This window comes from Harpia harpyja, chromosome 11 (assembly GCF_026419915.1).
Source record: "Harpia harpyja isolate bHarHar1 chromosome 11, bHarHar1 primary haplotype, whole genome shotgun sequence".
Classification (NCBI taxonomy): Eukaryota; Metazoa; Chordata; class Aves; order Accipitriformes; family Accipitridae; genus Harpia; species Harpia harpyja.
The window spans coordinates 28,028,081-28,052,976 of NC_068950.1; the positions used below are offsets into that span (position 1 = coordinate 28,028,081).

A 24,896-nucleotide genomic window follows, 5' to 3' on the forward strand; every position below is an offset into this window, starting at 1 on the left:
ACAGCAGCCTCTATGTTAAAAGCACAGAGACCTTTGGAGGCCTTGCAAGCCAGCCTATTCTGCTCCAGAGCTGTGACTCTTTCCCAGCTTCTGAACTTCCTGATTGGAAAAAGTCACTCTCTCCTTATCTTGTCTTTGTGCTGAAAAGAGGAGAAGTCTCTCTATCTTACAACGTCGGAACAACTGTTTTAGATAAAAAGCAGTTTCTTCCCCCTTCTAATTACATCCAAACTCCACAATGTGTTCATGAGAGAGCATTCTGTATTTTGAAACAACAAGAGGAGCAGCCATGATGGCATGTGCATGGTAAGCAGCGCATTGTCACACTGCAGCTCAGCAGAGTATTTCGTGACGGCAGGAACGATGTCACAACTTCTGCTGGCTCCTTCTGATTACACAGAAGATCTAGTTTTCACTTTTCATCCAGTGGATATACCAACAGATGGCCAATCTGTTTCATTCTGTGCTTATCAATAAAGGACTCTAAATTCACAAAACACACAGCATCATCTGTGGTGGGAGGGAGGCACAGCAGGACGCTGTGCTGTTTCACCTGCCCTTCACCCTGGCTGCTCACCAGAGCAGGGCTTTAGTTTGGCAGAAGCAGGAATAAGGTTGTGCATTCCTTGGTCAACCTGAGATAGACCCTCTGTCAGTCAAATGTAGTGCCTGGTAACATGGCATCTTCATACTCAGATCCCAACTCAGCAGCAGGTGAGGTACCACCACTGAGGTGCTGAGTACCTTCAGACCTTTAGAGGCAGAGGGCTGGGAGGGGGGGGTTAGTCTGTGACTGAATTAGTCCATTTCATGTACTTAGCTCTTCCTATTTTCTCAATTTTGCACTTTACTGCTTCTATGATCTCTACCTCTTCTGCTTACTTTGGTTTCCACAAATACTAAATATTAAGTGTGGAGGCTGAATAGGAAATAAAAATTAAAAACCTGTCATAACCAGAATGAGCAGGGTAAGACCATAAGAAGCTTTCAGCTGTCACAGCTTGTCCAGCCCAGCTCACTGGAATGATTTCCCTGCCTCCTGCTGGGACATTTCAGTCTGTTATTTCTTTCTTCAAATCATGTCTGAAAACCCTTCTTCCCTCTTCAGATCTCAGTTGGCTTTCTCAGTGAAATGGCTGTGGCTCTGTGTGCAACTGGCGTGACACAAACCTAAGTGCCCTACCTGGATCTAGGAAAATGGTGGTCTTTAAAGAAATGGCAAGCCAGTTATCTTCAGAGTGCTTAGCTATACCTGTGCTAGCACTTAACCTTTACTCCCCCAATCCCAGTTACAATAGTTAGAGCTTGCTGATTTTGTTATTCCTTTAGAAGAAGTTTTCTTAAAATAGCCTAGCCACAAGGGCATAATGAGGTGCACAGCTGGGCAGAGCTTTCTGAGCAGCAGGAGGAAAAAGAAAGAACATATGTGGGTACAAAATGCTCAGAGCCTGCAAATGACTGATCTCCAGGCATTCAAATGGCTGAAGTGAAGGGCTCGCCCAGCTGGACCATTAAAAAAATAGTTGAGGAAGACCAGCCAAAACCAGCAGAAAAAAAGGGGTAAGGGAATAATATATCATTTATTTCTTACATGCTGCATCTTCTCCCTGTCTTCCTATTTTCCTATGGAGCAAAGAAACCACTAGTCATTCTGTAGAAGGAGAGTAGAGAAAGCTTATTTTAAAATGGGGATCCTTAATTAGGGACCTAAAGGGACTTGGAGCTCTTTTCCCACCTCAACAACTGCAACAGAGCTGCTGTGTTTGTGCATGGGAGCCTGCAGAACCCAGGCTTGCCTAAGAGAAGTTGATTTTGCTTGAAATGGCTAGATTAATCTTTTCACTTTAACTGCAACAGCTTCTGCTGGTTATGCGTACATATTATAGATCAAACAAAATCAATTGCTCCATTCTAGAGACTCTACCCAAGGGAAAACATGGCAACAACATGATATAACTCCACCTCTGTAATCCTCTTCCCAACGCTTTTTCAAACACAATGATAATAAACAAAAGTGTTCCAGTTCTACAATTAGATATCCACTGTCAGTTTAGCATCACACTATCCACTCCAACATGACAGACTTTGAAGATCCCAAGTATTCCTGTGATTCCTATCCACAGCCGCTATGGCAGTCAACACGCTCATTTAAAACCTGCTTCATCTCCTGCTCCGAAGACATATATAAAAGGGAGGAGTATTGCACATATGTGCAGTGACAGGGAAGCAGGGTACTGTTATCTCCAAATCATTCTGTCTTCTCTGTGTTTACCCTGAATGTAAATTAATTGGAGAAAGCACTGGCGATATTTTTATGTATTACACAGCAGTGAATTCACTGCCAACACTGTATAGCCACCACAAAACAACTGAATGTATACCTCCCCCAGCCCCAAACACCTCTGACTTCTTTTATCACCATACAGAAACGGGTAGTGGGAAGAAGGAAGGTCTGGTCACGCCTTAACCCAAAATAACGTTTTGCTTTGTCAGGTTAATTATACATTCTGACAGAAACTGAAATTAGCAGGCGGTTTTCCCTTGAGTTGCCCAGAGACTGTAGAATGAATCATGCCTGCTCTTGTGCTGCACCCGGGACCACAGGGAATGAGGGATGGAAAGACCAGGATATTTATTTTCCTGTTCAGATCTCTGTGGCTAGAGAGTCATATCCAGGCTCTGGCTTTGCAGGTGCTGTGATGTGGCTGGTTGGTATTGCTGTCATCCCATGTGTGGCAGAAATGGCCATCACCTTCCAACAACAGATGCATTTACGCAGCTACAAAGGCATATTCACTGCTTTGCTTTGATCCTGGTGTGAATTTATGGCACTAGAGTTTCTCAAAATGTCGCTGAAACTTTCTGAAATGAATTAGACTTGAGAACAAGGCTCAACAAGGAGCATTCTCCTTGGGGGAAAAAAAATGCAGCCAGACGTTTTTAACATTTAAATACACAGAAAACACTCCCTGAGTAACTAAGATACCCTCCATTTAGCACCAGAAACCCTGAAGTTAGCCTAGGTCTTAAATCTTACAAGAGAAAGAGCACCCAGACACTTCTTCTGCTTGCCTCTCTCACGTCTTTTTATACCTAAAGTTCTTCTGGCATTTCGTTTCCATGGTGGTTGCTTTTCAACCGCTTCTCCCTCTCTCAGGCCCCTTTTCTCCTCATCCCGTTATGCTGTTTAAAAGCTCTCTACCTGATGCAGCAGAGCTGCCTGCAGTTCCCTCTGCCAAACCCCTGCCTGCCTCTCTCCTTCCCCAGAGCTGCTCCTGCCAGGCTTCATCTGCTCTTCTTCCTCTCCCAGAGCTCCCTCTACTGTTGGATGCAGCTGCACTTCGAAATACGCCTGTAAACCAGCCGAAACCCCAAGCATTGCTTTGGAGGGCTGATGCAACTCGTGCAGGAGCAAGGCTGCTCTGGGGTGGTGGGGAGCAGCCTGGACAACATGGCCTGGCTGGGTTGGCCTCCTCCTGCCAGCCATCTCCTCTGCCAGCACGCTTCTTGAAGGCGAAAGGAGCAGCATCCTTTCTCAGCACCCCCAGGGATGATGTCCTTTCCGTTGGGAGCGCCAGTGCTTTAAGAAACATTGCTTCTTTGGACAGAAAAACCCGTCTCTCTGCTCTGGCTGCAGCTGTTTGGCATAGGACATTAGCATAATGCTGTGGAGTAGCTGCACACCCAAAGCACTGGTTAATTACAGGGGATACAATAGGAAACGAAGGGAAAATTCTGCCCAAAATTACTGAGGAGTGAGGAATAAGGCCGCAGCCTGTGAAAAACGTGTGCTATTTCTGCCTGCTGTAAGCAGACTGGCCCCGTGCTATGACAGCCTCGTTGGAAGGCACCTATGCACTGTAGGTGCCGGGAGGTATGTGCCAGCTGCAGCAGGCCAGGCTGACCCCGGGCACTGGAGATGCCAGCCCCCGGCCCCGTGGTGCATGGGCATGAGGGACCGGAGGGAGGGATGCTCACTCTGCCATTGTCCCCTCCAGAGGCCACGCACTGCAGAGCTGCCTCCTCGCCATGCGGCACACGTGCCCCTCACTGCTGGCAAGATGCTCAGCAGCTCTCGTTCTGCTGGGCTTCGGGATGCCTAGGATAGAGGAGAAAGAGCCCAAGAAATCCATTTGTCAGCAGTGAGGGGGCCCGGCCTCAAAATGTGCCAGTAACTTGTGCCAGTTTTCGCAGGGGCAGCACCCTGCAGCCCTGGTACCCAGGGAGGGCGCGCGGCTCTGCTCCCACCCTGAGGAGCGTGACATGGAAATGCGCTGAGCTGTCCCCTGCTAAGGCTGCCACGTTTGCACACTTGTTGCATTCGCCTGCGTATGTTGCCATAGGAACTGCAGCCCCAGCATCTGCTGCCTGCTGCTCCCCGCCGTGCTGCCTCTGCACCCAGGCGGGCTCGGCTCACCTCTGCTCCTCCGCCTGCCTGCTCTGCCAGCCTGATCATGCCTCCCCCTCGCCCACGAACTCCCTGCCTCATCCTCTTTTTTGGGGGGGACAATCAGATTACTGCTGTAGCAGCTAATTATTGCATTAGTTATAATTTGCCTATTCATTTGTCTCTCCCTCTCCCTCCCACCTTGGAACATTTCCATCTCTCCATCCCTTCCACCTTCACACCAGCTCTGCTCTCCGACTCCCATCCCCTTTTCTCTTGCACTCCTCAGCCACAGAAAGCCTTGTTGCACTGCTGTACCCTTTTCTTCCTCTTCGCCTCCCTACTACTCACTAGTAGGAAGAAGTTTCCTTCCCCTTAGAACCCCTGCCCACTACCTCAGGCTACTCCTTCACACAGTCCTTCTCTTTATTCTACCCTGGTGCAGGGCAGTGCCTGATTCTCCCGGGTCTGAGCCAGGCTTTCTTCTCTCCTGCACTCTCCCTGGCTTTTATACAGTCAACAGCATTTCTCATTCTCAGCTCTGGTCTATCCAAATACCACAGAAACTGCATCTCCTCCCACCTCGTAATAGCTTGTACCTCTAGCCTTATTCCATCCTTTACCTCTCTGAATCCTCACTTTCCTCCGGGCTCCTTCATCAAGCCCTACAAGGTAAGCATGTTATAATCTCTCACTGTCCCCAAATCCCACCCTGACCCACCTTTCTTCCTTGTCCTCTGAATGGGAAATTCCAGCCAGCACCACAGCTACCCTCAGCCTAACAACCCTGGTCTATACCTTTATTCCAGTGCTTGCACCATCATTTTTCACAGCTTCTCGCTCCTCCATCCCCATCCCCCTGGCTGTCTAGCTGCTTTTGATGCCATTGACTGCAAATTCCCTTTGAAGTCATATCCCCTCCTGTCTCTCGGAATCGCTTTTCCTCTCTGCCACCTTCCCCCCTTCCACACAGCACCTTGGACCAGGACCCCAGTGTCCTCCCTCCATCCTCACCCCAGGCACTCTATTCATCCTTCCTTGCTACCATCTGTACCCTGCCCTCTCCACCTGGGAGTCTCCAGCACCCCTGCCCTCTCCTTCCTCCCACATGAAGGACGCAGATGTCTCCTGGGGCACCTTCTGGAGACCATCTCATCTGCCTAGAGGGCTTCAGCTAGCACCTGCAGCTGTGCTGGCCCCCACTCCTGATGGGTGCCTCTCCATCTTGCATCTCAGCCAACCTCTACCTTCTCCTAGATAAACTGAGCGCTGCTAACACCACCTTCACTGATCCCCTCGCTTTTCCTTGCAAGTCCCTTGCATTTCCACACTCTGATTTCCTACTGGGAACATCACTCTTTCTTGCTGGCTTTCTTCTTCAACTTCTCCAGCCTAGTCTCATCACCTCAACACCGCCAGTGGTCATGAAGTTATTACATTTAGACTGTTGCTGCAGGACATGTAGAAGGTGTGCACGTGAGAGAGCACATAAGGATGCTGTAAAGTTAGACAAGGAATTTTCCACTTGTATTATATTTTCATACATACTTCAGACCATCTGTGGAAAGCTGACAAATGACTAGTTGGAAACATATTATAAAATCTTGTTATTTTACTTAAAACAAAAAAAGCTCAGATCTGAGAACTCAGCAAAATGCTAACAGTTTTTCTTGTGCTTCCCAATTTTGCTCATCTTTTTACAGCAAGAAAGTCTCATAGCTTATTGTGCCTGCACCCCCTGCCACTCTTGACCCCACATTTGGCTGCTAGCTTGGCATGTGTTATGCATTGCTGTAGTCCCAGGTCTGCACATGCTTGTTAATACAGCCTGGAATAATTTGCATGTGTGTTCTCGAGTCAGCAAAAGTGCGACAGCACTTCATTATTTCGTAGTGACACCTCTGGACCCCGAGATCAGTACATTACCACATCTTTTTTAAGCCTGTTTGCAGTGTTCTTTTAGGTGCTTTTTGCACACTGTGTTGTCCTGTTATCCATATATTTGCACTCCAAATTTCCAGCTCTGTATCCTCACTGTCCATTTGAACAGCATCCTGGATACATTTGAAATTAGCTTTGTGACCATCTCTTTCCAGATTCCCAGTATCTGAGAAAGCTTCTGGTATCTGTCTAGTTTCCAAATGCCATTTTGTGGTGCTGCTGGCCTGGAGGAGACTGACAGCTCTATATCCATGGGTTTTCCTTGCTTTAGTTCCAAATCTCGGGAAAAAACCTGTCTCTTCCTCTGCTGTTACTCTCAACTCCCATTTTTTTCTTAGATTTTCCTTACATAGAACAGCTTGTCTTACCTGTGCTTACTGCAGAATTTCTTCTTCACATCTGAATATCTGTTGTTGAACCCATCTTTAAATTCTCCTTGCACACCTTTTCTAGTGTATTTGTGCCTTTGTCCTTCTGCTATCAACACATTCTTCTCTCTTTCCTCTTCAAAAACAGCCATGCAGACCTTTCCTGTATGTGCTCCTCTGCAAAACAAATTCAAGTTAGTGCAAGAGAGTGAGAGACAGGTACCCACGCTTCCAAACTACGTAACCCTGTGCGTGGTGCTGCTGTGACGTGAGCTCTGCTGGTACTCACATACATTGTCCTCCTGATCTGCAGTTCCTTCCATTGCAAACCCCTTTGCCTGGATCAGTAAATCTGAATATATATAAAACAACAATGAAATGTTACTAAATGAACAGTAAATCCACTGAAGACAGTCTGACTTCTCCAATGTATACCTGCTGACCATGCGGTGTTTTGTTGGTTTCCTGCACTGACAGTGGTCCATCACAATACTTTCCAGAGATGCAACCTTCACACACACCGAGTCTCAACACATTAGTTGCAGTAGGAGGAGCTGGCTCCAGCAGGCAACATTTCCCACTCAGAGCTTGTTTGCAGAACTAGAAATTAATCTCCCAGGGTTTAAGAGAGTCCCACAGCCTCAACCACAACCCCAGGGAATCCACATTTTTCTCTTCTTTTATAACTAGGTTTCATTTCACACATAGACAGGATCTCTTTTGATACAAAAGGGTCTGACACGATAACAAGCAGCAGCTGCACAGAAGAGTCACAGCTTGTGCCTGAACTAGGGTGTTTTCTGGTGCGAGAGAGGAGAGCCAAAATGCAGCAAGGAAGAACTCCAGGAAGGATTGGGATTGGATAGTTGGTGTCTTGAGTTTAAGTTGTACTCCACATCAGGACTAGTCAGATGGGAACAGCTGTCCCTTTTTGGAAATCTGGATGACACGATGGGAGTGGGAATAGAAAACAGGGAATGACTCGGGGAGCTGCTGCGACTAGTACCCTGCCCTACCTGAGCCCAAAAGCCTTTCAGCTTTAGGGGTGGGAGTTTGCTGAGAAAGGCTGATTCCAGCCAAAATTGGAGCATGCATCAGGGAGCAGATAGGTCCTTAGAAGCACAGGTCTCATCCCTGCAATTTTCCCATGAAATTTTCTATCATAAGTCCAATATTTTTACGTGCACTGGCCAGCCCTTTGCGGTAACATCAGACACCAGGCAAATGTTTCCTTCTATTGTCTTTGCGTCTCCCAAAGGACCTTTGGCTTGAGTGTCTTTGCCAACAAATAAGAAGCGGCAAAAGCAGCTGACAGGTCGAGATCAGCGATGACGATGGAAATGAGCTGACCGTGATGCTGGTTGCCGTTTATTCTTCTGAACAAAGTACAACCAGTTTGCCCAGGGCTGCATGAACAGGAAGGAAGAGCTGATCTCTGCTATGCCTGGCTAAGCATGTAATGATCTGGGATGAAGTCCCAACCTGAGACACTGAGGGCAGGGGGGGAAGCTGAAGATCCCTTAAATTCAGCCCTGTCACACTCTTTTTGTGTTACCTCTTCCTGTGTGGAGTTCCTAAATCTGGGTGAGCAGAATGTGTCTCAGAAATACGGGCTGGTTTGCTGAGTTTGGGGAGGGGGAAGGACAAGGCAAGCTCCACACCTGCTGGTGCCAGGGCCAGGGGAGACACAAGCAAGAGAGAGCTCTCCTCCCCTTTTTACTTACCTTCACACCACAGGTGGGCTGTGCCCTCACCTCCTCCTTTTGGGCCTGGAGAGAGCAGGAGGAGTAGAAGCTGAGGGGACATGGTCTTTCCACTCAACCCAATTAGCAGAGCCATTAAGTACAGCAAAACCCCTAAATCATTGAGCTCACATCAGTGTGAGACCCTCACATTTTCCTTTCCCACAGCTGGATCATTTGAAAAAGAGCTACAAGTCACCATACCCATGGACAAACTCGTCGTGTTCTCAGGAGCAAGTCCGTGGCTGGATTATAGTTTGCAGTTTGTCTCAAAGCTAATCCAAAATCTGCCACTGTAGTGCTGCGTGCATCCCAGTGGAGTGGTACATGGACCTCTGGGATGCCAGCTTGCCAGATGTCACCTGGTTCGGACACCACAGGTATGTCTTTGCTCGATGTGGTGCAAACATTTTTAGAACTACTCCAAGACAGTGTCCCTAGTGCATGGAAAAGCCAGAATGGATCAGACGCACACATTTGCTGGATCTCCACTTTGCTCTTTCAAGATTTTTTTCCCAGTCCATTCACTTGAGTTGTATGGATGTTTTCTTCCTGTTCTGATTCAAGTGTGTACAGGCTTGAAAAATGCTGATGCAGGACTTTGAAAACCCTGATTGCAGCCAATGGAGAGGACTGAGATCTCCCACCTGCACAGGCAGGTTTGCACGTTGACACCTGCAGACGAAAGCTTATGAATTTGTTTTCTGTCTTTAGGATTTTAAGGTAAGATGCAGCATTTGACTGCACCTCTGATAAATCAGTGCCTGGCACAGCTTCGCAAGGGACATGGGTGAACAGCCAGAAGGGCCTACAGATGTGACACAGGAGCACGAGAGACCTCTCTTCTGCTGGAATAACAACTGGAGGTGAAGCAGGATATTATCAACAGCAAGATGTAAGTCAACAGCAAGACTTTCACAATCTCTGTGGAAGTGGAACAGACCTTGAGTTGCTCTGAAAACATCCCATGACACTTGTTTATGAATTGCACTTGCAGAAGCTCTATGTTTAAGAAACATAAAGATAATTTTATTACTAACCTGGAAAACCCCATGCTTTGAAAGAATAGCTCCTTTTATGCCAAAAAAGCAGAGAGACTCTTACTTTGCTCAGTGCATAGCTGTATGCAAAAGAACCACAGAAAACTGCAAGGGTACCCGTTCCAGATAGATCACATGGGGAGCACTGAAGGGAAACGCAGGCCTTTTCCCTTTCTTCCCATCATTGTGTTTGGAATATGTTTCCAATTGCACTAGTCACAAAACAACCAAAGAAACTTGTCTACAGTGGCAAATTGAAGATGTCCTATCAGACCACATTACAGGGAGCTACATGCTATTGAATCCTTAGTTACATCAGAAAAACCAACATCCACATGGCTTCAGGACACAATGCAGTCAATTTCCATATGCCTCAACAGAAAAGAGAGAACAGATCTTCAAAGCAAATGAAATCTGTCTTTGGAAGATGCACACTAAAGTGTTCTTTCTCCCCGCTTACACCCCTACCTAGCATCCCACCTTCCCTCGCAGGAGGTAGGGAAGGAGGGAGGCCACCCCCTGCAGCACCCAAGAGGCTGTGAGCTCATGCAGCTAGGGACCCTCGGTCCTTCCCAGGCTCCCCAGCAAGCTCCAGGCCCTGCACCCCCTCCTCTCCATCCATCATCTCTGCTAGTGGGCTGTTCCCAGGGCGCAGGGGTAAGCGAGTGCCTTGCTGCTTTGCTCATTTGGTTTTGAGTGTGCCGCGTTTAGCATTCCCAGCCTTGTTCTGCTTGCCTGACACCGTCTGCTGGTTTTAACAGCCCTGCGAAGGAAGACAAAAGCAAAATTATTTAACAACCCAGTCATGGCTGCATGGTAATACAACAGCTGGGGCTAGCCACTGTCACAGGGAGCAGCCTGGCCTAAGTGGGCTCAGGACCTGCCATGCACGGTGGGCGCCCTGGTTATAAGTAACTTACTGGTTCCCTTTGTTCTTCCAGATAACGGCCTTTCTGCTGTGCTCCGAAATGGATCAGAGGTGACTGCAGCCTTTGATTGGTATCTTCCAATAACTGTTATAAAATGACTGCTTTATCCTAGCCCTGAGAAAGCATTCTTTTTTCATGAGGCCACTCCTGCAGCACAACTGAAGTAAGTAAAAATTGCAAAGGAGAAATGTTTATCTGTTACTGCAAAGATACTTTGAAGATGATTAGGCTTTGGAAGTAAACTCGTTCTCAAGATACAACTGTTCTCTGATCTGGGTCAGGGCTCCACGCGGATCATCCCGACGAGCTGTTGCACAGCCGCGTGGGCCGGTATTTCTGCAGTCATTTGACCCTTCAATTCACGGGTCAGGTTCTCAGGCGGGCAGAACTCCCACTGAAACGAAGGAATTCGGTTCGCAATCCGCCCTAAATCCTACCGACACCTGCTGGGTCGAGTGAAAGAAATTGTCCCTGGTCGCTGGCGAAACGGAGAAAAAAAAGCAGGGTGCTTTTAGTGCAGCGGGGCGGCGGCGCTGCCCGGCCCCGACAGCAGGTGCCACTGCGGGCCGCGGCGGTACGGGGCGGCGCGGCGCGGCCCGGCGGCCCCGGGGTCCTCCCGCCTGACCCGTGAAGCCGAGCGGCGTTCGGCGCCGAGCGCGCTGCGGTGCGGCCGGGGCGGGCTGCCGGGAGGCCACGGCCACCAGCTCACGCGTGGGGACGGACCCCTCGGGAACGGTGACTGAAGGGGCGCCGGAGGGGTCCGTCGGTAGGAAGCGCGCAGGCGCTGCTGCGAGGTGAACAGCACGGGGGAAGAGGCCGTGCTGGCCTCGGCACGGGGCCCCCCCCCTCAGCGTTTGCGGAGCTCGCCTCGCTGCCGGCCTGCCCTGCCTGCACAGAGGCCCCGCGGGCCGTTTTGCCCTCATGGCTTGCTCTAGTGCAGGCGACGAGGTCAGCGCCCAGCAAGGGGCTGTGCCTGACGTGGGAAACTCAGCCTCGGCTTTGCCTTGGGGTCAGTCCCTGCTCTTGCCACAGGTACCCGTCAGAGCGCAGCCCCCTTTCATGGCGGGCAGGCAAGGCGTCAGACCTTTGAAGATCACCCTGGCGGCTGTGCTCCAGGACCACCGCTGCTACTCCAAGGATTCACGACAACGCTCTGGAAAAAAGGCAACATTTTCCTCTTTCCGTTACCAATAAGAGAGGCAGCCACAAGAGAAAATGTGTTTTGTTGTTAAAGCTGTGTCAGCTTTATACCCACGCCATGAATGAACTTCAGAGTGACATCAGGTTTTTAACTGCTGTTTTCTTTCTGATTGACTTTTGTGGTCAGGAAAGCATTACACACCTGAACATTTAAAGAGACTAGCAGGGAGAGAAGGGAGAAGGAAAGGCACAGGAAAAACCCAAACCTGCATACAGTTAATGGATTTATCCTAAAATTAGGGATGAAGGAAGTTGTAACGATGTCTCAGCTCATGAAAGGCCTTCCCTCATGGGAGATCCTCCACTGGGCCTATCCCATATAGACCCCTGCCCTCACCCACCTAGGGGGCTGGATAACCAGTGGAAGCAAAGAAGACACACCGTGTCGTGCCCTTACCTGCCAGTGCTAACAAATACTGCTTGTGCTGGGCAGCTGAATCCACAAACAAACTGAACTCTTCCTCCTATGAACACACTTTTCTAGTTGATCATTTTCCTTCCAGCTCTTTCCTTTTGAGGAGAGGGAGGAGATGCTCTCTCAGTGTCACAGCGAGCTGTGCAGTGCTCAGATCCAGCACCATCAGCCCTCTCCGCTTGCTTCACTGCTGCAGTAGCTGTGGCTTTAACGTGGACTCTGCTGGCAGCCACAACCCTAGCGAAACGCTCGAGATTTTGGAGATCGTTTGCAACAACATGGTATGCCACCAAGGCCTGGATGGAAGCCAAGGGAGAAGACAGGAAGGACCCCCAGGAAGTGGAAGAGGGGCTGGCAGTACAGCTGCAAATAAGCAGGGCACAACTTGCCTACCCACCACTTTAAACACCCCAAGGTTTCTGAGACTGCATAGAATTGTCAGACACAGTGTAGGGCCTCAGGAGACTGGTCCACGCAGGAGCAGCAGCTGGAGAGCAAAGAGGGCACCTAAGGATGTACCGGAGATCTGCAGTCCTAGAGGTGGGAGTGGAGAACAAGAGATGGTTAATTCAGAGAGCCAGCAGGGAGGAGAGGAAAAAAGCATGAGCGAGTGCTATGATTCTCTCCTAGTAAGCTACAGCTCCTAGATCCTGTTTTCTCTCTTTAGGATCTCTCCCTACTGATGCCTTCCAAAATGACAGGTGAAAACTGGGTGCCACTCCATGCTATCAAAGGCAGGTTTGCTGTGACTCAACAGAGCAGCATTACCCCTCTGGTGCTGCGTGAGGGATCTGAGAGACAGCACTCACCTGCTTAGCAAGAGCATTACATGATGAAGTGCTACCTACCTACCTACAGCTTTTTACTACGGTGTTTTATTAATAGCACACTCTGCTGCTGGCCAGGTCTCCCCAAGTGCATTGTACTCTGCCCATGCCAGTCACCCACCTCAGCTACGTCTGTCTGTCTCTTGATGACAGCTGGTGGATCACTCGGTACTTCTGGACATCTCCCTTGGGGTTGCACAAGACTGCAGCTTCAGTATTTCCAGGTTCTTTCTGTAAAGGCAACAGCATGAGGAGCCTCCACTGCATAACCAGGAGCACCTTTCACCTTGCCCCAGCACTGCCACCTGCTGCTCTGGCACCCAGCCTTGGGAAATGAACCCCAGATCCCCCCCAAATTCCCATCAGCTTGTCAGCTGTGCATAGGGAGGTATGGAAGGGACCATGCTGAGTGGGGATGGGGCAGGAAGGTGCCCACCACACACAGCTGGTGCCAAGCAGGCTGCAGTGGCTTGAAAGCATGACCTGCCCTGGGCACAGGATGGGGTAACAGGAATTACCTCCCTGCAAGAAATATAGGCAGTACAAAGAAGGCAGTTTGCAGGTTAACCCACCAAGGGGCCGATGGCAGCACAGCTACATCGAAGGCCTTTGCTCTGAGCAGCACATCCTGCTAGCAGGAGAGGCAAGAAATCTGGCCTCAAGGTACTGCTTTAAACCAGCTGATTCTGTACCTCTAGTACAAGTGCATCCACATGAGGGTTTGCACCAGTAAACTGTAGAGATCTGAACGTGTGCTGCAGTGTGACCCTCTCCTGTGGACCTTCCAGTCATTCAGACACCTTGCCTCAAGGCCTTTCTGGGCATCATGAACATACACACCCACCCTCCAGAGCAGAGAGGTTTTTGCTTTGTAGACCTCTATTCAGATTTCCACGCATTCCTGCTAGAAATCCATACATCTCCCTGTATTAACAGCTTCATCTCACACTACTTCCTTTTTAGCAGCAACAAAAATCAATAAAAGATGCCCATATGATATGATTACATGTAATAATGATATATAATTACTGAATGACCAGTTCCCACTTACTGAGGCTGCACAGCCTTAGTAATGTAGGAGGAGTGTCCACAGAGTTAGGTGACAATTGCTTTGTCCCTTGCATTTCCAGGGCCCTGTGACTGTCTCCACCTGCCTTGGCCACATGTTGAGGTTTGCCTCCTGGATCTGCTCCTGTATATTGTCCAGCTGAGAAGCTTTCTGCTGGTTCAACTAGATTCCTTTCCCTGTGCTTTGGAAAGCCTCTGCTGTTGTCCAGCTTGACCTCAAAGTTGTTTTCTCAGTGCCATCCTTTTTCTCCTTCCAGAAAGCTTTGCTGCTGGTTGAAGGAATTCCAGTTTCTCATCAGGCTCTAATTTAGTTTCTACTGGGTTTTTTTTGCTGGCTGCTCAATTAGACGCCAAGTCTTCCTGCAATTCAGTGATCTAAGAATCCAGGTCACAGTTTCCGTCAGAGCTGCTTCCTCCTCCACCTTCGCTGAGCTGCTTGCAGCTCTTCTTCCTTCCTGGGCAGACCTCTGTGCTCCTCGGGCTGTGCCTGCAGTTGCGGCACCTCCCTCCTGCTCTGTACACCCTGTCTCCAGCTCCCATCATGGTTTTCCTCCCTGAATTACAGACAACAGTCACGACCTGAGGTTCAGTTATACAATTCCTGCCAGAAATTTTTTCTTTGCTGCCTGCAGTTCACGCAACTGTCTTGCCCATGGTTCCCTGGCCCTCAGGGTCACTGGGGCCAGGGGCTGCCTGGGAGGTGGAAGCCATGGGGGCTCCCTGGAGCAGCAAGGCAGGACCTGGCAAGCAGGGCCCATCCCACCACCCCAGCCAGGGAGCAGGGCTGGCCAGGAGGCATTGGGGGCACATCCAGCCCCGGGCATCGGGCACCTTCTTGGGGCTGGGCCAGGACATCAGCCTGCGACCAGAAGCGGAGGCTTTGTAGACCAGCGGGACCACCCCCCATCCTGCATCCTCCACCATGGCAGGAGGTCTTCAGCAACCTTGACACCTTTCCTGGGTCCCTAAAGTAACAGCAGCTGCCGACAATCTCCATGTGTGGATGGGAAAAGCCATCCAACACGTCTCATTTGTTCACACACATTCCACACAACGGACCAAGATTTTATGTCCTCCCTCCTGATGCTTGTGTCAAAGTCAGTGGTGCACCCAGAGGCCTCGCTGCCCTATGGCCCTCCCCAAGACCTACACCCCTGCCCGTGGCGCAGCAGCTCGATTTTGGGGAGCCCCCAGGCCTGGCACAACCCCACTGCAGGTGAGGCCACATCCAGGCTTGTCCCCCACCAGTCCTGGCTTGCTGGCCTGGAGCAAAGACCAAGTGCCCAGGGTGGGCAGAGCCTGCTGCTGCCACCAGCCCTGCCCACTGCCAGCCTGGCTCTACCCTGCCAGCACCATGGCACCCATAGCCCCACTTGCCCTCCTGGCTGTGGGTCCCCAACTGCTTGCAAGGCCCAGATCTTTCAGCCCCATAGACCTCCCCGACTCCACAGCTGTGACAGCCCATCCTGGCACATCTTTTCTCCAGCTACAGGCAGTAGCCTGGGTGCATGGCACAGAGGAAACGCTGGAGGAGCTGCCTGCTCCCAAACCTGCAGCTTTTGGGTGCTTTGCCGGTCCCCAACATGCTGTTCCTCAGGGTCAGGTGCCCCCCACCCCACAACAGCTTCAAGTATTTCCAGCAGTCCTCCTTTTGGTGGTGCCCGTGGGAGAGCCTTGCAAGCCACGGCAGCAGCATCCCATTGCAGCATCTATACTGCACCAGAGCAGCTGCTGGCTGTTATAGATGAGCCTTCACATTTTTAACGTTCCCACATTTCCAAAGGGAGGAAGAACCTTACCTCTTGCAATTCATCTATTGACTGCTGCGCGATAAAAGCCTGTTCCTAGAGGAGCCTGCTCCACACTCCTATCCTTGCTGAGACTCACATTAATAATTACTCAGTCTGTCAGTCAGGTTTGTGGGGGTTTTTTTACCTACAGGATGTTTCTGTGTCTTTCTTACTTCTCTCTGGTTTTAACGTGATAGCACACACAGGCTGTGCTGTGAACAAGTGAAATTGCATGTTCAAACTTCGATAGAAACTACTGACAGGCTCTATATTTTATGATTCAAATGTATTTATAATTCAGCAGGAGGCTTTCAAAGTGCATATATATATACACACATTCTCCTTTTTCTTTGATGTAGTATTTTGCCTGCTTTTCAGAGAAAGTAGCTGCTCATCACACACCTGAACCATCATCATTTTTAAAGAACTGGAAACCTGGAAATATTTGCATTTCTGCTTCCTTTTTTTCTACTTGCTGTTTTTCAAGTTACATTCCAAGGAATCTGTTCCAAATTCCTTTTTCTATTCTTTAAAGACTCCTGGACATCTCTCTTTTGCTCCTGCTGCATTATCTGTATCCCCTTATTGATGCCTGGAGTCCAGGTCTCGCTGCCTCTGGATAGTCCAAAGTCACTGTAAAACAGGTCTGACCTCTGTTCTTTAATCACATTAAAGGCATTTGACTTTTTTTTAATAGATGCAGGTAACTGCACAGTGCTGGCAATTCTAGCAACCCCTTTTTCCTATGCTTTGTCTACTGAAGATTCGCAGTAGTGCACCTGAAAAAGAACACTCTCCACTAGACCTTATTCCTTGGCAATTACAGACAATTCCTATTAGCCTCTTTTTTTCTCTTACATAACAGCGTGCTTCTGCTTGGTCATTTTCTGCAAGCAAAAATAAATTAATCTTTTAGTATCCCCCAAAATTTCATTATAAGGACTTTTCTGTGCTTGCTTTCCTTACAGCTGCGCATCTCTACGGGTCTGAACAAAGTAATTCCTAGAGGCAATGTCCAAGAACAACAGGGCAAAGTAAAAAAACCAAACCCACATTTGGCATCCATATAGCAAAATGAACCCATAAATGGAGCAACTCACTGAAATAACTTGATCTGGCTCCTGTCACCAAAGCTGTTTCACTCCTGCCTGCAGGAGTCTAGCCCCTTGAGCGAGGACATTCCTGAGGATCTTTGCTTCCCCAACGGGTGCCCGAAGCCCATGACTTTCTCATTCCAAAGGCTCGTTCCCAGAGCCCAGGGCCAGCCTGTTGCTCTGGAGTTAGACGTTGTCCCTGAGCAGCCCTAAGCCAACCCTGATGCTACAGCACCCAACCACCGCAGGGCTGTGACCAGGGGGTTCCTGGGCACCCTTTGCTGTACCATGAGCAAATCCAGTACACGGGGTGAAAGGAAGGGTGAGGACGGCAACATAGGTCTAAAAATCTCTCCACCTTCCTTTATTCTGATTGCCAGTGTGAGACAGAGCAGCTGGTATGGTTTGGGATTGCCCAGGACACTTGGGTCAATAAAGCATCCCCTGGCTGAGCCCTGGCTGCCTCTGTGCTTGCCATTGTCCCAAGGCACTCACCACGAATCTGCAGGGAGAGGAGGGAACTGCAGGGCTGTCCTGGGCCACACTTACACCACAGGTATGCCCTGTGGGCTGTGGGGCTAGTGGCTTTACACACCAGCTTTGGAGGCCAGCTGGTTTCCAGGAGCTGTAATCCTCATGCCATGATAGCTTCCATGTCAGGACTCCTGTTTCAGTACGTCAGTCAGAAAGAGCTGCTCAGGAAAGAAGTTTCCCCACGCTCAGCCCTCTCTGCCTCGCCTCCTGGCAAGTCTAACACGCAGTACTGGAGCTCAGCACACTGAGCCTTGCTGGTTGAGCTGGGCAAACACCCTGGGAAAAGGGACCAGAAAGAAAACAGAAGAGATTTCATTTTGTGGACAAGGACATCCACTTATCCCCTCAGTGCCTGCAGAGCACTGGTCCATCTTTTTTTCTTCTAAGAAAGAAAACCAAACACAACACACCAAGAAAAACTTTGCTGTTACTTTTACAATCAGCAAGATAAAAAGAACAACTCGCAATGGCATTACAGTGCAGGGCTACTGTAAGAACTGCTGATCTAGAGCTACTTCTCAGCCAAGTTATTTAAAGAGTCTCTTTACCTCATACTGCCAGTGCTTTGTCCGGTGGTTCTGGGCAGCGTAACCATATCCCAATAGCCTGCAGGTACCTGGTTTTTCCATTTTGGCCAAACACAAACCTCAGTGAAAGAGAGAAGCATATTTCCCAGCTGAAGAACTCTCCCTATTTTGTGCAGAGCTGCAGCACAGAAGCTGTAACCTTGAGCAGCCTGATAAAGCTGCGGGCTTTCTGTGTGCTGGCTGTTGTCACTTGGGCTGTGCCTGGCATCCCCCTCCCTGGCACCCCTCTGTGGGATGTCCCCAGTCTGTCCCCTGGCTTGAGGACAGCCTGGGAGTCCCAGCTGGTAGCACCAGCTACCAGCAAGAGGTCTGTGTAAGCATAGCTCTCTTAAGAAACTGCCCTAAGCATTTAGGTAAGAGATATCTAGTCTTAAAAAACAGATGTGGCTCCCAGGTTCTAGGGAATATTTATGTCACTTGTCTCAAAAACAAAAAAGAAAAAGAAAAAAACCCAAGAAAAGAAGAAGAAAGGCAGTGGGAACCCTCAGCTGCAACACAACATCCGCAGCGTGCCCAACACCCCGGTGCCAGGGTGGCCTCTTACAAACTGTGGGAAGCATCACAGCCACCTCACAGACCTTCCAGCTATGGTTTTAATCCTGACATCAACCACCCAAATCTGCAATTAGGCAGAGTGCTCTTCTGGAGCTGTCTCTATATCTGTAGTAAGGCTGCTCAAAGTGTGTAATTGCTCGGACCCAACTGTCCCACAGAAGCCAAGCGGAGGCTGGCCATGGCAAGCTCCTCACAGCCATATCTCCACTCCACGGCACAGGCAGGTGGTCCAGGGGAGTGCAGGCACCCAGGACACAGCCCTGGGTGCTCCCAGGGATCAGGAACATTGCTGCCACCATGCCCTGGGTCCTCGTCTGATGTGCTTTGCCATTGCATTACTGAATATTGCAAATGCTGTGTTTTCCTGCTGGTGTCTGCTCTGCAAGATGCCTTACTCTGCTCTGAGTCTACCTACAGCCTTGAGAGGAACAAGGAAAATGCCACTTGACAGTCAGATATTTTTCTCCTGACTCCTTTCCAGTTTCTTGGATCCTTTCTCTGTTTTCAGACTCACATGTGCTGAAGTAATTTGCAGTCATGTCTAGGTTTTGCATTGCCACTAACTTCATTAGTTCATGGATTTCTTCTCCTATGGAGTTCCTGCAGCTGCTGCTGTCTTGCCAGTTAATTCCTCATATATTTCCTTTCAAATCTGAATTGAATTAGCAAGCATACGTAATGAGGCACAGTAGGATGAAAAAAGGCAGATAAAAGCTGACACAGACCAGATGCCTCTTTCAGCCGCTGCAACACCAATAGAGAGTGTGGGTAAAGTGTCAGGTGAATGAAAGAAACCAGGACATAGACAAACAACTTGCCAGGATTTGATCATCAGCTGCTTACACAGGGGTTTTGAAAATTCCCTGCCCTCAGGGCATCAACATTTCTCTGAGATTCCCAAGTATTGTGCAGTTCAAGGAAGACATTGAGAAGGAGCTCATTTGCATTTGAAAAATGTTGAATAGTGTGGGAACCAATGGTTGAAGGAAGACCAGCAGAAAAGACCATCCTAAGGGAGCACAGCACATGAACAACAACAACAAAAACCAGCCAACCCCGCCCCCCCATCAGTCTCCCTTCACCTTCTCAGTAGGATAGTCTGCCCGTCTTTGAGACTGCTCATTCTCAGTTACATGCACCTTCATTAATAAGTGCCTATCAGCACTGCAGCACATACACACACAAAGCATTCAGTGCCCAGGAGACATTAACCCTCCCCATCAACAGCACCACAAGCTTATAACTGTATCCTCCATTTTCTGCTCTAGCTTCCTATAAAAAATCAAATGAAAGCCAAAGCCCTTATACTCAAGGCAGCCAGTGGCAAGGACTCAGGAACTGCAGGGAGCAATGCAAAGCCGTGGGAAGGAGCCTGTGAGTGGGAGGTGGGATCCACAGATGGGGGAAGAAAGTGTTCAGCAGCAGGGATGTTCAGCACCCTGTTCCAGAGCAGGATGGAGACCCAGAACTCACCTGAGAGCACAGCTACCTCCTCCACAAAATCACTCACCAAGCACAAAGAGTTCCATTTACACAGACCACCCTGCCATGCAGGACAGAGAGCTTGGTACCCAGCCGCAGTGAAGCCATTTGAGCACAGCACTGATCCTAGGCCAATGACCTACACCTGCCACTTGGGCTTTCTGATTTAACCTGCACCAACACAGCTGGTCCTACAGCTTGCTCCAGTGCAGAGTAAGCAATACCACGGCCCACAGCACCTTTGGTGCAAAGTCCCTCATTCTTTATAAGCCTTATTGTAGAGTGTATGAGAAGGAAAACGTGTGCACAACTCACGTGCATGGTTGAAACATAGCTCTTCAAATCCTTCTCATCCTCTTTCTTGCTTCTCAGGCTTGGCGTCCTGCATACATTTCAAATATATGTAAATATGCAAATAAATAAATGCATGCCTTTTTCTCCCAGGTCCCATTTTCCCTGAGCTGTGTACTGCAGCAAGCGCTCGGGTGGGCACAGCTGCCTTAGTGCTGCTCAGAGGGGACCCTGGGCCTGCTGAAGGACAAGCAAGTGGTGGCAGCCGTCCCACTACCTGCCCGCTGCCTGCAAACCAAGCCCCTGTCCTTTGGGTCTTGCACTGCCAGGCCACCAGCCTGGCTGGACCTCTCAGATACCCTCAACTACATTTTTAAATTATTACAGAAAGCCTTGGAGGATAAATGTCAAGTGGAACATACCACGCCCACCATTCTCTGCATCCTTCTCTTCCAAGCCTTGTTCAAAGACACTGTGAAGTGGTTCCTAGGCTTCTGTGAATGTAGATGTTCATTGAAAATGTCTCCTTCCCCAGAGTTTCAGCTTATTTCAGGGCTTCCTCATAGAAACTCCCCCAGTGAATTGCTCTGCTGGCAGTGGCTCAGCTGACTGAAGTGAAAGAGGATTTGCACTTTCTTTATTTCTCTGAATCTTTGTTAAAGTGATGTGAAATTATCTTGGAAGAACTGGGGGTATTGCCTTTTAATGACAAGAAATAAGGCATGAAAGATGTGTTCACAGAGTTTTTGTTTGTGTGTTTATTTTTCAACTCTCCAAATTTCCAGTCTCCCTTGATGGTCTCCCAGGGTGAGCAGAGCCTACAGTTAACCGCTTGTTGAAGAACTGAAAACACAAACTTTTTAACATAAGTGGTTTTATCACTTCTGTTTGCCAGATATTTTATTAAGTGTTAGGAAAATAAGCAGATTAAACCTCCCACTGGTTTTATTATAAATAGATCAGGCACTTGAACCCCTCCAGTTATTTGCAATTTGCTTCATGCAAAATAAGCTGCCTTGCAATTCTGATGTTCTTCCTGCATAGTAAAGGAGGAGGAAGGTACAACCTGATTTGTCCTGATTTGTCCTAGTCCTGATGTGTAGTTTGCTTTTTAGATCCACCTTCTTCCTTCTACGTGAGTCCCTTCTGGCAGCTGATAGAGATTCCTTCCTCTCTGTGCACGAAGAGGGAGAATTGATTTAGATGCCTCCAGCATCTTTTGGAGCAGAAGACATCCCCCTGGCCAACCCCTCCTCTGGCCACCTGTGTCCCTGGTCCCTCTGTGCATCATTTCATCCCTGTGCTACCCCCGGCCTCATCTGAGCCGAGTTTCCTACAAGCACTGTAGGAGGCTTTGCAGGGGGCTTTTCTTTCCAGCTCAATGGCAGAGGAAAGATGATGCTTTCAATCCCCTTTGCCCTCCGGCTCTCTCGTAGTCCCACAGGGAGGTAAAAGGAAGCGACTGTTTATCAACAGAGGATCCAAATGTGAAAGAGCTGCAGAAAGCAAATCGGAGTGAGGCATTCACCGAATGAACCATGATAATCCTGCTTAAAAAACTGGTTTTGCAGAAAAAAAAAGCCAAAAGTAGGAAAAAGAACCATGTGTGTAAGCACTGCGAAACAGTCAGAGAAATAAAGTATTTCCTCATCTGACTGATAGTTGCTCATTTTTATGTTATCAGCCCGTGAATTCAGCACACTCATTAAGGTCATGTGATAAAGGGCTGCTTTTATGACATAGTTTTTTGGGTACTCTGATTTGGTGAGCATTTGAGCTACTGTTTATGTACCCTGCTCGTATGAGCATTTCCTGGCTAGCTAAGGTACTTCCTTTGCTTTTGAACAGCAGCAAAAATCTCTCTTTCCCCAGTCCCTGGGGAAGTACCTTGACCTGTCAAGAAGGTAGCGAGGTTAGCATGCCCCGGGAGGATCCCGGCGGGCCCCCGCTCTGCACCCCTCTGGCTTTGCCTGTGAATGTGCCCAAGCGCAGAAGTGGGTGGCAGAAGACACTGGGCACTGAAGGAGCCAAAAATAAAGTTAGGGAGAGGAAGTTAAAAAATAGCTGAGCTTTTCCTGTAAGTCTGGGTTATTTATTTAATTCATTGTTGTTGGTTTTGGTTTAGGGACTTTTTTTTCCCCTCAATGATAGGGGAACAAGGAAAGGGAGAAGCTTTGGGAAACACCCAAGGGAATAAAAAAAACTTTCAAAGCGCACGGAGGGGAAAAAGAGAAGGATTTAAGAGGAATGATATCAAGGATAAGAGCTTCCCCTAGATACCTATCGGATTTTAATTATGAAGAAAGAACCGAAACAAAGAACAGCAGGAAAACCTCCTTCCTCTTCCACCCAGGCTTTCAGCACTGCCATTTGCAGCTGGGTCCCTGTAGCCCTCCCTGGTGCACACCCCGGGGCTGGGGTTGCTGTGATCCCCGAAGCCAGCCAGGGACACCCTAAGGGGTGGGAGCCCGGGCTCCCTGCCCCCAGAAAACCGCACAGCCCTCCCACCTTGGAACCCATTCAATGCCCGGCTCTGCTTTCCATGACCCCGCCGGCTGCTGCCCTCCCATGCCATGGGGCCCAGCCACAGCTCCGCGGGGCAGTGCAGAGCCAGGCACAGCGAGACCCGGGCACAGGCACAGCTGGGATTTCAACAGAGGAAGCTGAGGGAAGAGGAAGGAGGCGAGCCCAAAAGCAAGCAAACCAAACCGGTGTGTTGCTGACACAGGGTACATCTACGCTGCCAAGGGCTCCTGCCCTGCTCTGTCACCTACCCGCTTTACTCGGCCTCTGCCAGCCCCTTTTGCAGCCTGGCTGCTCGGGAACTTCACTCAGCTGGAAAGCCCTGGAGGGACTTGACGGGTGAACCCAGCCCCTGCCCAGCCTGGGGAGCTGGGGGAAGCCGTCTCACATCGCTGAGATATAGGCCACCACAGCGTGGACCCTTCTGGGGACGTGTGCTGGTGGTAATGTATAAAGCAGTAGAGAAGAAGCGGAGGTTATCTTTGCACAAGGGATGGAACTACATTTCCTACCATGGCACATCAGATTAATTACTATCTGGTGTATATGCAGCTGTCACCCAGATAAAATCAGGATCTGTTACACATGGAAAGTAGAAGGACCCCCTTACCAGCACTGCTGGCTGCACACACCCCTGCATTGCTGCACATGGAGTTGTGAGAGAGATTTTCAGGGAAGTCTGCTGAGACGTAGAGCTATAACAGGTTATTTTATCAGTGGGTTTCACCCGAGGATCTTGGAGTATTTTACATCACATCTTGTCAGCCTGACAAACTCCTTTAAATGCTCCCCCATGCCGAAGGTGGGGATGGAGATGGCAGAGAGTCACAGGGTGGCCGTTCGCAGGGCAGCAAGTGAGATGCTGGGTACTAGGCTCTGACTTCCATGTGTAGGTCGAGCCCTGGCAGGGGCCCTCCTAGCACGGGTGTCCCACACGTGGGACCAGACACAACCCCCCTCCTGGGGCAATGGCTGGCATCATGCTCAGTGTGTGCCCAGTGAGTTAATTAGCAAAGGAAGGAGAGATGCTTCTCCAACCCTGCCCTCAGCAGCATTTTTAGTGAATTCTGCTTTTTTCACCCCAGAAAGGGCCATAAGCTGGAGAGGAACCATCACCCGTCCCCTGCCGCACAAGCCAGTGCCATGCGAGGGCTGAGGCCTCTCAGCTCCTGCTATCTCTGACAGCAGCAGTGCTCAGCGTGCTCCTCACCTCAGCCCATGCCCTTTACCCTTACAAGATGTTGCTTGGTGTGTCCCCCGTTTCCTCCGGCCTCCACAATATCTGCTGCCCGTCAGTGACACTGTGGAAGAGGCCCACACCCTAAGGTCTCACCTCTCTTTTCCACAGCCATAAAAGGGAAAGCAAACTGTTTAAATTTGAATGCTTTGAAGTTTTGCAGAATAAACAAACTTCTTCAAGTGGACTGCAGTGGGGAAAAAATTCACAGAATCTCCATAAGGCATAATAAATCTGGCACCTATTGCATTATCTGTGCACCCATGGCAAACAATACATTAAAGACCTGAAAACATAGTGCTCGGGAACACCGTGTTATTAAAAAAACAGGGACTCAGTCTCGCTATCTTGGAAGGCAACCAAAGCATCCAAGGCACATGTAAAGATGGGAACAAAACCCAGTGAGATAGCTGCAGGACTAGTAGAAGCGCAACATTAATGGAATTCACTTTAAAGGCTCCTAAAACTGGAAACATTTCTTACATAATGAGAGATGGTTTAATGCGGGATGCCTTTGGAGGCCTGAAGCAATGGTAAACATGTACTTACAGAGTGTTACGAGCCTTCTACGCTGTAGAGAAAAAGGGTGTGAAAAATGGAAGTGTGCTTGGCGTGGAGGCAGCTTTGGGCCATTTGTTTGTACTCTTTCTGAATTCCTTGCTGGCCTTGTTTCTACATCATCATTATCACAGATCCCAACAGCTGAGTGATCTCCAATGCTAAAATATCAAGGCAGTCAATGTGTAAGGAAAACACGCTCATACATTAGGCAGATCTCTCGGGCATAACTTCTAAACAAGTACTAGATGAAATCTCAAATGGATGCATTTCAATGCAGTTTCAAGTCACTTTTCTAAAACTGTCTTGGAAAGCTGGTTAAATGAGA

General features: G+C 49.2%; 2 long non-coding RNA genes across 2 annotated transcripts; both read right to left on the reverse strand.

Annotated features, from left to right (window-relative positions):
* Window positions 1-1,479: 1,479 nt before the first annotated feature.
* LOC128148407 (uncharacterized) lies at window positions 1,480-10,884 on the reverse strand. The gene is made up of 3 exons (XR_008237280.1): window positions 10,399-10,884; window positions 6,697-10,241; window positions 1,480-1,651 (listed from the first exon to the last, which is right to left on the reverse strand). It is a non-coding gene; the product is annotated as an uncharacterized LOC128148407 (long non-coding RNA).
* A 2,962-nt stretch (window positions 10,885-13,846) lies between these two features.
* On the reverse strand, window positions 13,847-18,319 carry LOC128148469 (uncharacterized). The gene is made up of 3 exons (XR_008237291.1): window positions 17,884-18,319; window positions 17,297-17,611; window positions 13,847-14,471 (listed from the first exon to the last, which is right to left on the reverse strand). It is a non-coding gene; the product is annotated as an uncharacterized LOC128148469 (long non-coding RNA).
* Between the last annotated feature and the right edge of the window lie 6,577 nt (window positions 18,320-24,896).